Here is a 13,052-nt window from a genome sequence, read left to right on the forward strand (position 1 = left end):
AGCGAGCATTCTCAGTGGCAGAGGAGCTTTCTGCTCTGCCCTGGGAGAAAGGATTTTTGCAGTAGCAGGGTCCCCCTGGGGATTGCAGGAGCAGTTCCAGGGTCGGAGGGGGCTGCAGCTCGACCCTGGCAAAGAGGTGGTGATTACGAAAAGGGCTGGCACACCAGGGGTTCTTCCTGGAAACCATGGGGGAGCCAAGAGCACACAGGCTTGTCAGTCCAGAGCCCCTTGGGAACGGTGAGGTGATGGCTTATCCCCATCTCCTTGAGAAGGACATTGTGATCCTGTGCACGCATGGGGAAGTTCACCAAGGGACAGATAATCTTGCAGTTGGAGGAGAAGGACCGCTCTGAGGAGCAGATTCCTGACCCAGATGGGGCTACAAGAAGATCTGGGAGCAGCTGGAGCAGCAGCCAGGCATCCCTGAGAGTCTGGTCCCCAACCAGATGATGGTTTTCATGATCGGGTTCCCCTTCAGGATGTCGGAGACGTATGGGGTGGGAGCAGAGCCTGAGAGTGCGAGAGGATCGTGAGAGAGAGCAAGAGCCTGAGGAAAAGCTGCAGGAGAAGCAGCAGCAGCATGGACTTGGGATGGTGGAGCAGAGAGACATAGGGGGCTGCCCAAGGGTCAGTGGGGAAACACGCCCGGGGTGGCTAGGCCCTGGGACAGAGAGAACTGTGGTGGTGCAGTCGCAGATGCTGAGGGGCGGTGGGACCTGGGTGACGGTCCCTGGGGTGAAGCCCCTTGTCCTGTCTATGGCCCGGATCCCTGTGTAGATCCAGGAAGGGTCGTTGGGGTTCTCCAGGATATTGGCTGGGAGGCCCTGTTGGGAGGTGACTGTGTCTCTTTGGGACAGGATCCAGGCCCTGCTCCTGTAACGGAGAGGGTTTGAATTCAAATCCAGGGAACCAATTCAGTAAGACGGAAATGGTCAGTGAAAATGCAAATGATGTGGCTGGCAGGGGGGATGGGCTGCTGGGCTCAGGATACCTGGCTACCTGTAACCAGTCCCCTGGGGCTGAGTGGGAGGGAGAGATGCTCCCCACCCCCCCTGCACACCGGAGAGGGGGCTCACGCTGGCTCTGAGGCTGTGACTAAAGCAAAGAGCTCGCTGCCTGCCCCCACTCGAACCGCCACTCCCCAGGCCCCTCCTACAGCTGGGGAGGGAAGCCAGTGCCCCTCCCCCACTCGAGCGGCCACACTCCACGCCCCTTTCAGAGCTGGGGAGGGAAGCCAGCGCCCTGCCCCTGCTGCAACCGCCACTCCCCAGTCCCCATCCAGAGCTGGGGAGGGATGCCATCACCCCGCCCTCCGCTGGAACCGCCACTCCCCACGCCCCTCCCAGAGCTGGACATGGAAGCTCCCTCTCCCACAGGAACCTCTCCTTGCAACCTCTCTTCATGGACTGTACTGCACTGAGGTCGGCCAGCTCCCTTGGTCTCCGCAAGGAGGGATCTCTCTGCAACTTGGCCTGGAACTCAGCAGCTGGCACAGGGATGGGGACCTGCTCTCTCTCGTCGGCTGGGTCTGAGGCCGCAGCCTTTCCGAGCCGTGTCCCTGGGCCTTCCCTCCCCAGCAGGTTAGAGTCCTAAGCCTCAGGCAGAGTACCTTCCCCTTTGTCCGGGTTCTGTGCTCTGTGCTGACTCTGATTACGGGACAACCAGGGCACCCCGGGCATTGCTTGGCCAGAGCTCCAGGTCCCCCCCGTTAACACCTCTGTGGGAAAATGTGGGTGTACCCCCACGTCCTTGGGGCCCTCCTTGGCCCCCCACTTCAGGTGTACCCTCACCATGGGTACCTCGAATGGGGTCCCGCCCACACCCATCAGGGTCAGGTACGTGTCGGGCACCATCCAATCTGAGGCCACCACCTCGGGCCGGGCCAGCGTCACCTCTGCGCCCGTGTCCCAGTGACCTTCCTCCCATCTACCTCCAGGGAAACAAGGCACTCTCTCCGGAGGGGCAGCCCCGCTCCCACCCTGTAAACAAAAACTCGGAGTCTGGAACATCCAGCCCTCCAGAGGAGCTCACCTGGGGATCTCCTCCCTCTTTCACCGATGGTACGCTGCCAGCCCCGCTTTCCTAGGAATGTTGCCCCTCCTCCGACTGGGTCGTTACCCAGTCAACCCTCTGCGGGTTGGGTCTGCTCGGTCTGTCCCTGAGCTTGGGGCACTGGGCCTGTATGTGGCTTCGTTGGCCACAGTGATAGCAGCCCATGTCTCGTGGGTCCTCTCAAGTGGGACGGATGGACCTGATGCTGGATGTTCCCTTTTGGTGGGGGTTCTCCATAGGCCTCCACTGGGTGGTCCCATGGTGACTCTCTCTCTGCGTTAAGGCAGACCTGCTCTTTCGAGACTCCTCCCTGTTATCCGCTGCCTGACTATCCACAAATTGTTCGGGCAGCTGGCCTGCGTGCTGCGGGTTCTCCAGCTTCAGTTCCCTCAACTACAGCCTCAGGTCGGACAGGCACTGCTTGTACAGGTGCTCCAGTATGAATCGGTCAAGCAGGTCCTCTTTAGTTTGGGCCCCAGATGTCCACTTGCGGGCATAACCCTCCGCCCGGTTGACCAATTGTAGGTATGTGACCTCACGGGTTTTATGCTGACTCCAGAATGTTTTCCGGTACATCTCAGGAGTCAGCCCAAACTCGCGGAGCAGGGCCTGTTTGAACAGTTCGTAGTCCCCTGCTTCCATCCCTTTCTTTGGCTGTACACCTCCACGGCTGTGGAGTCCAGTAAGCGGGTGAGAAATGAGATCCTATCTGCAAGGTCAACCCTGTGCAGCTCGCAGGCATTCTCAAAGGCCGTCAGGAATGTGTCTATGTCCTCTCTCTCCTTACGCTGGGCCAGGAAGCACTTATCAAAGCTCTTTGTAGGCTTGGGTCCCCATTCACTCGCCACAGCCAGGGCCCCACTCCTCCTCAGCCAGGCCAGCTCCCGCTCATGCTTTTCTGGATCTCCTTCTCCTCCTGCTCATGCTGGTGCTGCTTCTCCGCATGTTTACATTGGTTCTCCCACTCCTTATCTCCTTTACTCGAGCTCTTCTCGTCTCAGCTCCCTGTCATGTTCCATCCACATCCATTCCAGGGACGGGGAGCTCCGCCGGGACAATCCCCTGCTGGCCGCCGGGGTCAGGGTGCCCTCGGAATTCACTGGGCTTCCCCCAACCTCTTTCCTAGCTATTGGTGGGCAAGGTCTCAGGGTATCCTCAGCAGCAGTCTGGCCCCTCCCAGCCATGTCAGGACCCGGGGCCCATGCTGCGTCCGCTGGGCAGCTTCCCTCATGGACCGAGCTCTGTTCACACGAGCGATCCTTCTCCTCCAGCTGGGCAATTAGCTGTTCTTTGGTGGACCTCCCAATGCAAGCCCCCTCTGCTTGCACAGCTCCACCAGGTCTTTCTTAAGGCGCTTAGCACACATCTTCCTGCTGGCCACTCGCTGGCCTGTGCTCTCAGCTTCCACCGTTTCCAGGGAGACCCCTCGTGCACCAGCCCTCTTTCTGGTCACCCCCTCTCTGCCAGGGTCGAGCTGCAAACTCCTCTGCCCCTCGGACCGCTCCTGCAATCCCCCCGGGGGACCCTGTTACTGCAAAGTCCTTCTCTCTGGTCACACACTCCCAAGGGTTAATCACCCTCTGACCCCATCTCTCTTTGACTCTTCAGCCCACCTGGTCCTTGTCTGTCCCCCTTTGTTTTACTGCTCCCCAGTCACTTACTGCAGGAAGCGCCATCCACGGGGTGCAGTAAATCCCGCCGCTGCCACCAGTTGTCACGGAGTGTGGAGGAGTCGGGGCCCTGCACCCCTTTTCCTGCGATTCACCAGGACTGTCAGCCAGCCAGTAAAGCAGAAGGTTTATTTCGATGCCAGGAACACAGTCCAAGACAGGTCTTGCAGTCCTAGACAACAGGATCCCCCCAGTTAGGTCCATCTTGGGGCCCCAGGAGCACCACAGCCCCATTTGGGGTGGGAGATCAGAGCCCTGTCTATCCGTCCCTTCCTCCCTCAGCCAGCTCCAGAGTACAAAACCCCCTCCAGCCCCTCCTCCTCTCTCAATTGCTTTCCCCGGGCCAGGAGGTCACCTGATCCCTTTGCTCCAACACTTTCAGCTGGCACCTTTGCAGAGGAGGAGCGCAGGCCATCAGTGGCTAGGAGACAGAGTGCCAGGCATTTCGGTGAACTGGCCCTTTGCTTTGCTAGATACTTAAGAACTGCCATGGGGACACTGAGGCACCAACACAGTATTCACAACCCACAGTAAGAACAGTCCCAGTTCGTTACATCACTTGGCTGCAGGGAGACTGGGATGTGCTGGGCTGAGGAAGGCCAGGCCTGAGGCCCTGAGAGTTTCCTGTGCTGTGTTCAACTCTCAATAAACCCTCCTGTTTCATGCTGGCTGAGAGTCACTCCGGGCTAGAGAACAGGAGGCATCAACCCCTTCGGAGGTGAGGAGGCCCAGGGGGTCCAGAGCGTGTGGACTCCCTGAGGGGGCCCACAGCAGAGACAGACGTGCTAAGGCTCAGAGAGGTGTGGCTCCAGGATGTGGAGGAGCCTGACCCAGAGTGAGAGTGGAACCTCGAGAAGGGCTGTCTCACTGAAAGGGACACACCCCATGGAGAACACAGGGCCACAGGTGGGCACGATCTGTGAGTCCCTGACAGAACGTACGTGAAGGGAGTGTGGATCGGGACGGGGGGACGGGGGGACGATCAGATGCGAGGGGAGGTGGGACACAGGGGCCAATCGGATCTGGGGTTGTGGGATGCGTGGTGGTTGGACCTGAAGGAGCGGGATGTGGGTTGGGGGGCGGTTGGACTCTGGGGTTGGGCAAGTCACGGGGCAATGGGGCAGGTCTGACGCGGGCAGGGGGCATGTCACAGGTCCAGGGGGGCGGGACGTTGGGTAGGGGGCATTTGGACGCAGACGGGGTGGGGGGCAAGGTGGACCAGGGAGGGGTGGGACACGCGGGGGAGGGTGTGGGACACGAGAGTTTGTGGGAAGGTGCCGGGGGGCAGGGGTCTGAGAGGCGCTGTCTGTGAGGTATCTGCGGGGGGAGGTGATGAGTGGGGGGTCTGAGAGGCGCTGGCTGGGTGGTCCTTGCAGGAGGGGTGAGCGGGGGGGTCTGAGAGAGGCTGGCTGGGGGGTCCCTACAGGGGAAAGGAATGAGCGGGGGAGGTCTGAGAGGTGCTGGTGGGGGTGTTTCTGCAAGGGGTGGTGATCAGCGGGGGGGCGGTCTTAGGTTGGGTGTGCTTGATGGCACTCGCAGGTCGCATGTGGAAAGGATTATGCAGCCTGAACACCTTTGCCACCCCACTACCCCTGGGGTTCAAACTGGGATTGAGTCTTTTCCCAGCACTCTGGGCTGCGATTGGGGCTTCCTTGGTTAAGAGCCCCCCCTCTTGGCTTTTGGCCAGCTTTGGGTTTGGGCAACCGCTCCCCACCTATTGGCCCAGATTCAACACCTCTGCCGTCCCCACCTTACACTTCTCAGCTTTTACTGTCAGTCCTGCCTCCTTGAGGCAGCCCAGCCCCCTCTTCACCTGGGACACCTGTTCCTCCCAGGTCTGGCTAAAGACACACATGTCATTGTATGCCAGGGCCATGTTCTCCATCCCCCTCAGCTTCTCTAGAATCTCCCCAGGCCTAGGGATCGGGTAGGCATTGGACACTGTGATGGCTTTAAGCTTTCGATAGTCCCCACTAAACCAGATCATCCTGTCTCCCCTGGAGATCAGCCCCGGGGTGAGGCCAATGGGCTGTTGAACGGCTGGATGCCATCTAAAGCCATCAGGTCCTTGACCTCTCTCTCCAGGTTCTGGGCTGCTCTCCCAGTGACTCTGAACAGGGAACACCTGATGGGGAGATTGGCTCCCACCTCAGGGAAGAGATCCCCCCGGAGGTCTTCCCCCTTCTCCTCCCAATCCTCCCCTTCCAGGTTCAGGGGTCCCCTCACTCTCCTCCCATCCAGCAGCTCAAAGGGAAGAACCCAGTGGATTCCTGGGGCATCACCAGCTACCTCCCGATTCCCCTCAGTTCTACACCCATTGGGGAGCCCATTCCCGGTAGAGGAATCCCTTCTCCCACAGGACTCTGTCCCTGCAGCCTTCCCCAAGGGGGTTTGCAGAGCTGTGGCCAGCAAGTTCCCTCAGCTTCTCCGAAGAGGGATCCCTCGGCAGATCACCCCAATGGTTGGGAGGGGCCTGGAGAGTGGCGGTAGGAGTGGGGGTGGGGCGCTGGCTTTCATCCCCAGCTCTGCCAGGGGACTGGGGAGCAGCCATTCCTGTGGGGGAGGGGCGCTGTGTTCCCTCCCCGGCTCTGCGATGGGACTGGGTAGCGGCTGTTTGTGCGGGAGAGGGGCGCTAGGTTCCCTCCCAAGCTCTGCTAGGAGACTGGGGAGCGGCTGTTCCTGCGGGGGCGGGGCGCTGGGTTCCTTCTCCAGCTCTGCGAAGCTTCTGGGGATCGTTCGTTCCTGCGGTATCGGGGCACTGCCTCCCCTGCCCAGCTCTGTGAGTGGACTGGGCAACGGTCATTCCTGCAGGGGTGGGGCACTGTCTCCCCTTCCCGGCTCTGCGAGGGGATGGGTAGTGGGCGTTAATGCGGGGGCGGGACACTGGTTTCGCTTCCCAGCTCAGCCAGGGGACTGCGGCGCGGCCGTTCCTTCGTTGGCGGGGTGCTCGGTTCCCATCCCAGCTCTGGTAGGGGACTGTGCAGCCGTTGTTCCTTCTGGGGCGGGGCGCTGGGTTCCTTCCCCAGCTGTAAAAGGGGCTTGTGCAGCGGCTGTTCCTGGGTGGGCGAGACGTTGAGTTCCCTCCCCAGCTCTGCGAGGGGACGGGGGAGTGGCGATTCCTGTGGGGGCGGGGCGCTGGGCACCCTTTCCAGCTCTGCCGGGGAACTCCGGAGCAGCCGTTCAAGCGGGGGCGGGGCGCTGTCTTCTCTCCTCGTCTCTGCGAGGGGACTGGGGAGCGGCCGTTCCTGCGGGGGAGGGGCGCTGGGTTCCCTTCCCATCTCTGTGAGGGAACTGGGGAGCGGCCGTTCCTGCGGGGGTGGGGCGCTGGGTTCCCCTCCCATCTCTACGAGGGAACTGGGGAGAGGCCGTTCCCTTGGGGGCTGGGCACTGCCTTGCTTCCCCACCTGTGCGAGGGGACTGGGGAGTGGCCATGCCTGCGGGGGCGGGGCGCAGGTCACACTTCCCAGCTCTGGGAGGGGATTCCGGAGCAGCCGTTCCAGAGGGGGCGGGGAGCTGCTTTCCCTCCCTGTCTCTGTGAGGGGATTGGGGAGCGGCGGTTCCTGCCGGGGTGAGGAGCTGGGTTCCCTCCCCAGCTCTGCCTGGGACTGGGGAGCGGCCACTACTGAGGGGGCGGGGCATGAGGATCCTTTTCCAGTTCTATGAGGGGACTAGGGAGAGGCTGTTCCCTTGGCGGCTGAGCGCTGTCTTCCTTCCCCACCTGTGCGAGGGGACTGGGGTGCGGCTATTCCTGCAGGGGTGGGGCGCTGCCTTCCCTCCCCAGCCCTCAGAGGGGACAGGGCAGCAGTCATTCCTGCAGGGGAGGGGCGCTGATTTCCCTTCCTAGCTCTGCCGGGGGACTGGGGATCAACCGTTCCTGTGGGGGTGGGGTGCTGTGTTCCCTCCCCAGCTCTCCCAGGGGACTAAGGAGTGTGAAAGTAGAAAGAATTATATTGTGAAAATAGAAAGGATTAAAGAAATGCTGTCTGTACCTTTAAGCAAAACTGTTGGAATGCTGCAATCCAGGTGTCAGGAATACAGACATTAACATAGAACAATTTTAAGGGCAATTGGTGAAGTATTAGCCTTAGATGGATAAGAGTTAGTAAGGAAGTAGGATATGCATGCTGTGCCTCAGGTGAATTTTACTGTTTTGCTTTCTTTGTCCCTTTGTCTAATTCCCTCTCTTTTATCTGTATAAATAAGACTATTTGTATCTTGCATGGTGCTCACATTATCTGGGTGCTATTGGCGGAGCGCTGCGCTAATAAAACAGAGTGGTCTGACAAACTGTGAGTCCTGAGTCTAACTTTGACAATTTGGAGGTTCCACCGAGATGACAACCGTCTTCACTGGGGCCGTGTGATTCCTGACCGTTTTTGTAGGATGACCGTGGCAGCTGGCACCTGGGCATTTGGCCCAAGCGGTCCTCCACTAGGGCGGAAAGGCCCATGACCACAGTGAAGTCTACGCTGTCAAACCTGTTGGTTCCCACTCTGTTCTGTTAGGGATCCCAGGATCTGACATCAGGAATCTGGACAGGTAATTATTTCTGTGTTTTGTCTGGACTGAGGACTGTTCTGTCTCTGTGTCTATCCATCCTCTTGAGGAGTGTTTGAGTCCAGGTGCTGTCTCTGTCTGGGGATCGGCCAACCAAGGGGTTCCTGTCCCCGCAGTCTGAGTGTGTGGAATCTGCACAATCGCAGCTGCACCGCACTTTGGGTAAAACCCCTGGTGTGAAATCAAGGGCAATTGAGGCAGTAGCCTGTGGGCTCCTTTTGTGTGTTGCAGCGGGCATCGCTCTGATGAACCCAAATTTCCTTCTTGTGTGATTGGTGTGTGAAGTCTTCCTGTATTGGTAACCAGACGTCTAAGTCGGGACAGTTCCCTAAATGAACGCCGGCTCATTTTATGTATTTAGGATGGGTCCGGACTCCTGTAAAAAGGGTCCAGACTCCCGTAAATTTCTGGAAAATTGGTCTAGCCTAGCTCAGGATGATCCCAAAACTCAGTGGCCACTGTTAAAATCTTGGAACAAAGACTGAGTGGACGTCTTAAACGACAAACTCGGCCAACCTAAAACTAAATTGGCTAAAGGAGAGGTTAATTGTTTCATGCAGTGGTGGCAAGAGGTAAATCGTAGGTGGACAAAATCAAAACTTGCCTCTCTCAATTATTCAAATAATACGTTAAAAGCTTTATTAAAAGCCTCCTCTCCCGCCACCAGACCGAGCGCTCCCCTTTACCCCGTTCTCCAAACCCCGGATCGATCCAACCCCCTTCATACTCCCATCTCATTGTAAAAAGGACAAGAAGCCCCTTGTTCTGTTCCCCTTTGTTGTCTGCCTCAAAAACTGATTCTTTAGTGTTCCACTACCAATTCAGCAAGGAGGGTGGGTTCCTCAACTAGCCCCCACTCTTCCTGGTCCCTTTCCTTGAACATTTCTTTCAAAATTGTGAAATAACCACAATATCACTCACAAACGGTTCATTGGAAAAAGCAGGATCAGGCCCAGACAAGCAGGCAAGCAACAGATAAAGAAACAGGTTGAAAGCCCTAAGGGAATAGTGTCAGGAGTATGAAAAACAGTAAGTGCAGGCATGAACCCCTGGAACAATACTTAAAATTGTGAAATCTGAGGTGATAAAGGTGTCATTTTGGGACATAAACAAGTGATTTAAGAAAGGAGTGAAAAGTTAACTCGACAGAGGCTGTAGAGAATTAAGCAGTTAAACTTTGTGAAAATGTTAAAAAAGGACCATATTAAAGAGAGAGAATTCTTGGTTTCTTTGCAGCCATTCTGAAGGAAAAATAGGCTCTTTTCCAGAAGAATGCCTGTAAGTAATCCAAATATATATACAGCTATGTAAAAACAAAGCAGTGTAAAGGAATGTTAAGGAAAAGAAAATGTGTATGTATCTATTTGTCTGTGAAAATATGTAAAGTTCTAAGAATCTAAAGCAGCTCATCTGGTTTGTAAAACTCCTGTTTTGTAGGTGTAAGATAAATTGATTTTGTTTTTGTTTTTAATGCCACGACAAATTCATTTGACTTTAATTCAGAGTTGCAAAACTGACAGACCTTTTTGCAAGACACAGGTAATTAGTGTTGTTTGGCTTTGGGATTTGGCATTTAACCCTTAAGGGGTAACTTGATTCTTTACAAAATTAAAATGTTTTTAAATAAAGACCAAGTCATGGCTGCAATAGGGCAGTCAAAATCAGGAGAACAGGTAGAGATTCTGGAGTCTTTTTGTTTGTTTGGGGGTTTTTTTTGGTAACAATAGCAGTTAAGAGCTGTAATTAAAGAATAAGAAATTAACAGTGACGCTTTGAAGCAACAGCAGAGATGAGGTGCACAAAACAAAAAGAAGCAATGTTAAAAACACTGAGCCTTAAAATGGCTCTGTGTAATCAGACTGTCACTTTGATAAGGGTACATGAAAACTCTGTAAGAACAAAAGAAACAGTTACACCTTATGTAAAAGTTGATATGGCTAATGTTTTTAAAAAGTTATAATATAGAAGGAATGTGCATTTTCCCTAGGACATGTGCAGTGTATATTGTAGAAAGGGGTAAAAGAAATGCAAATGAAATGTGCTGCTGAATTAAAATCCTATTAGGGCTCCAAAAAGAGCCGCAATAGGTTGTGTTTTCTTTTTCAGATCCCTGTGTGTTAAGACAGAGTCTCTGAGCTCTGCTGATGGCTTTGAATCCAAAAGCCAAGCCTGTGTTGATGCAAATTACCTAACTGATAAAGAAAGGGGAGAACTGACAGCACAAAAGAAGCTGCAAATAAAGAACATACCTGGTCAGCAAACAAATTGCCTACATAAAAGGCCTGGTATAACAAGATACCTTTAATAGATTTGATGCTAATGTTACTGTTAATATTAAACATTAAAATAACTTTAATGTTAGTAAGGACCCCTGTAACAACTTGTAGTGTGTTTGATTTTTGGAAAAATCCTTTAAAGTAATATGGTAATGATGCTTCTCAGCTATTAGCTGTGAATAAACTTAAAGCTTAACACAGCAGGAAAAACATTACAAACTTGGTCTGCTATATAAAAGTAAAAACTTGAGGTACACCACCTCATGACTTTAATAACTAAACAATGGAATAATTTCTGCATAACCCTTAAAAAGTAGAACCCATTAAAACCTGGCCTGCCCATAGCACAAAAAACACAAGAAAATATGGGGGTAATTCCTCTGTTTTGCCTGCAGTCAGCAAGGTTATTTGTAAAATAAAGGAATCTTTTAAGTAATAATCAATGCCATCCCAAAAGGGGTAGAAAAATGTTATTTTTGTCTTTCAGATAATCCAAAGTACTGTATAATGGGCTATGTGTACGTGTTAATTCTTGGGGGAAAGTGTTTAAAAAGTGTTAGCAACCCACCAGAAGACAAATGTAAATGTAATGTAAGTACTGTGTTTACCAATAATCACATTTACTATTTGCCACAACAACAACAACAAAAGAGTCTCAGATTACTGTAAGTACTGATTTAGTTGAGTTCTCTATCCACCTTGGCATTGAATGGCAAACAGTTACCAATCATCTGTTAAAAGGTAAAAAAGTAACATAGTTCCTAGAAAAAAAATGTGGAAAACTGGACCATTCATATTACGCACGCAAATGGGAACATGTTAAGAATTGCCACTGCAGAAAAACATGACAGCTTACCATTGGTATAACATATTTTCTTGCTGGTCTCCCACAACTATTGGGATATTAATGTTACTACCCCTAATTGTTTTTGGTTTTAAATTATATGTGTTTAATCAAAATGTTTAAAATGTGGTAGTGGATAAAACAAATGTATGCAAAGCTAAAGCCACAGGCCCAAATCACCTCCCAGTATTTTCTATTACATGGACTAAATAAGAAGTGACACTGGCGATTGATAATCTTAGGCCTTGGCTACACTCACACTTTACAGCGCTGCAACTGGGGTGTGAAAAAACACCCCCCTGGGCGCTGCAAGATACAGCGCTGTAAAGCCTCAGTGTAATCAGGGCAGCAGCGCTGGGAGCGCGGCTCCCAGCGCTGCACGCTACACCCGTAAGGGATGTGGTTTACATGCAGCGCTGGGAGAGCTCTCTCCCAGCGCTGCTGCTCTGACTACACTCACACTTCAAAGCGCTGCCGGGGCAGCGCTTTGAAATTCCAGATGTAGCCATACCCTTAGTGTCAAAAGGGGGATATGTAGGAGCAGGATTTTATAATGTCCCATAAGAATGAAAGGATAATTTGATTTCATCCTGCTAGCCACCTTTTTTACATACCAGAAAGAAATGACCCCCTGGGACTATAAGATTCGGTTTTCCCATACGCATTACAAATTGAGCCCTCTCTAACTCTTTGTTTTAAGATTTAGGTAGGAAGAGACAGGATTCTCTATTGTGTCTATGTTAAGTAAATTAAAGAAACACTGAAGGCCTGGGTCTCAATGTAAATTGTCTTGGTTATTAATTGTAAAACTTAGCAAGGTTTAATTGCAATGCTTTTTTGGTCAATATAAAATACTACTGTTTGTATTCTCAATCTATTTGTGTGAATGAGGAATGTATGCATCAGGAAAAGATAAAGGTGTCAAGGCCATTGTTATAGCCAGAGTCAAGGAAGAAGTAGTAAAGAGACTTAAAGAACATCAAAGAATCACCAGGCACTGCTTACTACCCCGACGGCTGTTAAACTGTCTGGCATCTCAGAGTGGATACATGCTTCGCTGTGTAAAAATGCACCACCTCCAGTGAACCAATCATCACCTCAGGACCACGCAGAGTCAATTGTGACTCCAGAAGAAGACGTAGCGGAACAGCCTGCAGTACCTTACAATCTACATTCTCAGAAGGGTTGCCGGAAGCAGACGACAACCTATAGCAAGGCCCATGAAGAAGCAGTAGTGAGCCTAGCGCCTGCTGCCTGGTGGACATAAAACTGTGACTGCGGTTTCCTGAGTTGAGGTTGTCAGAACCAGAAGGGCCCTGCCTCCAACATGTGCCTCTGGTGGTGCCTGTTCCTCGACTGCTGGTGTCTTAAGGTCTGGGGAGTCCACAATGACAATTCTTTTATTCAGCAGCAAGTATGGATAGCTCAGACCCTTATTATTTCTAAATGCTGGGTCTGCAGCCACATCCCAGCCCACTCTCAAACTGGTGTTCCTGTCCTGGTGATCCCACTCAATTCCCCAGACCTCACTGGAGGACCTTGTCCGTTTAACACAATATGGAACAGTAATGACACCTGGGAAGAGGCTTTTGGCAGTTCCTTTATCCCACCTGGGGGAGTAATACATCAGGCAAAAAGGTTCCTGAGATTACA

The 13,052-nt window shown here is 53.0% G+C and overlaps 1 protein-coding gene across 1 annotated transcript in view; it reads left to right on the forward strand.

The window, feature by feature from the left end:
* Window positions 1–873: 873 nt before the first annotated feature.
* Window positions 874–13,052, forward strand: part of KDM2A (lysine demethylase 2A) — a 601,751-nt gene continuing 589,572 nt past the window's right edge. The window contains exon 1 of the mRNA XM_050956089.1: window positions 874–878. The gene's annotated coding sequence lies outside the window, so the exon portion shown is untranslated. The remainder of the gene's footprint in view (window positions 879–13,052) is intronic.

Source organism: Gopherus flavomarginatus, chromosome 5 (assembly GCF_025201925.1).
Source record: "Gopherus flavomarginatus isolate rGopFla2 chromosome 5, rGopFla2.mat.asm, whole genome shotgun sequence".
NCBI lineage: Eukaryota > Metazoa > Chordata > Testudines > Testudinidae > Gopherus > Gopherus flavomarginatus.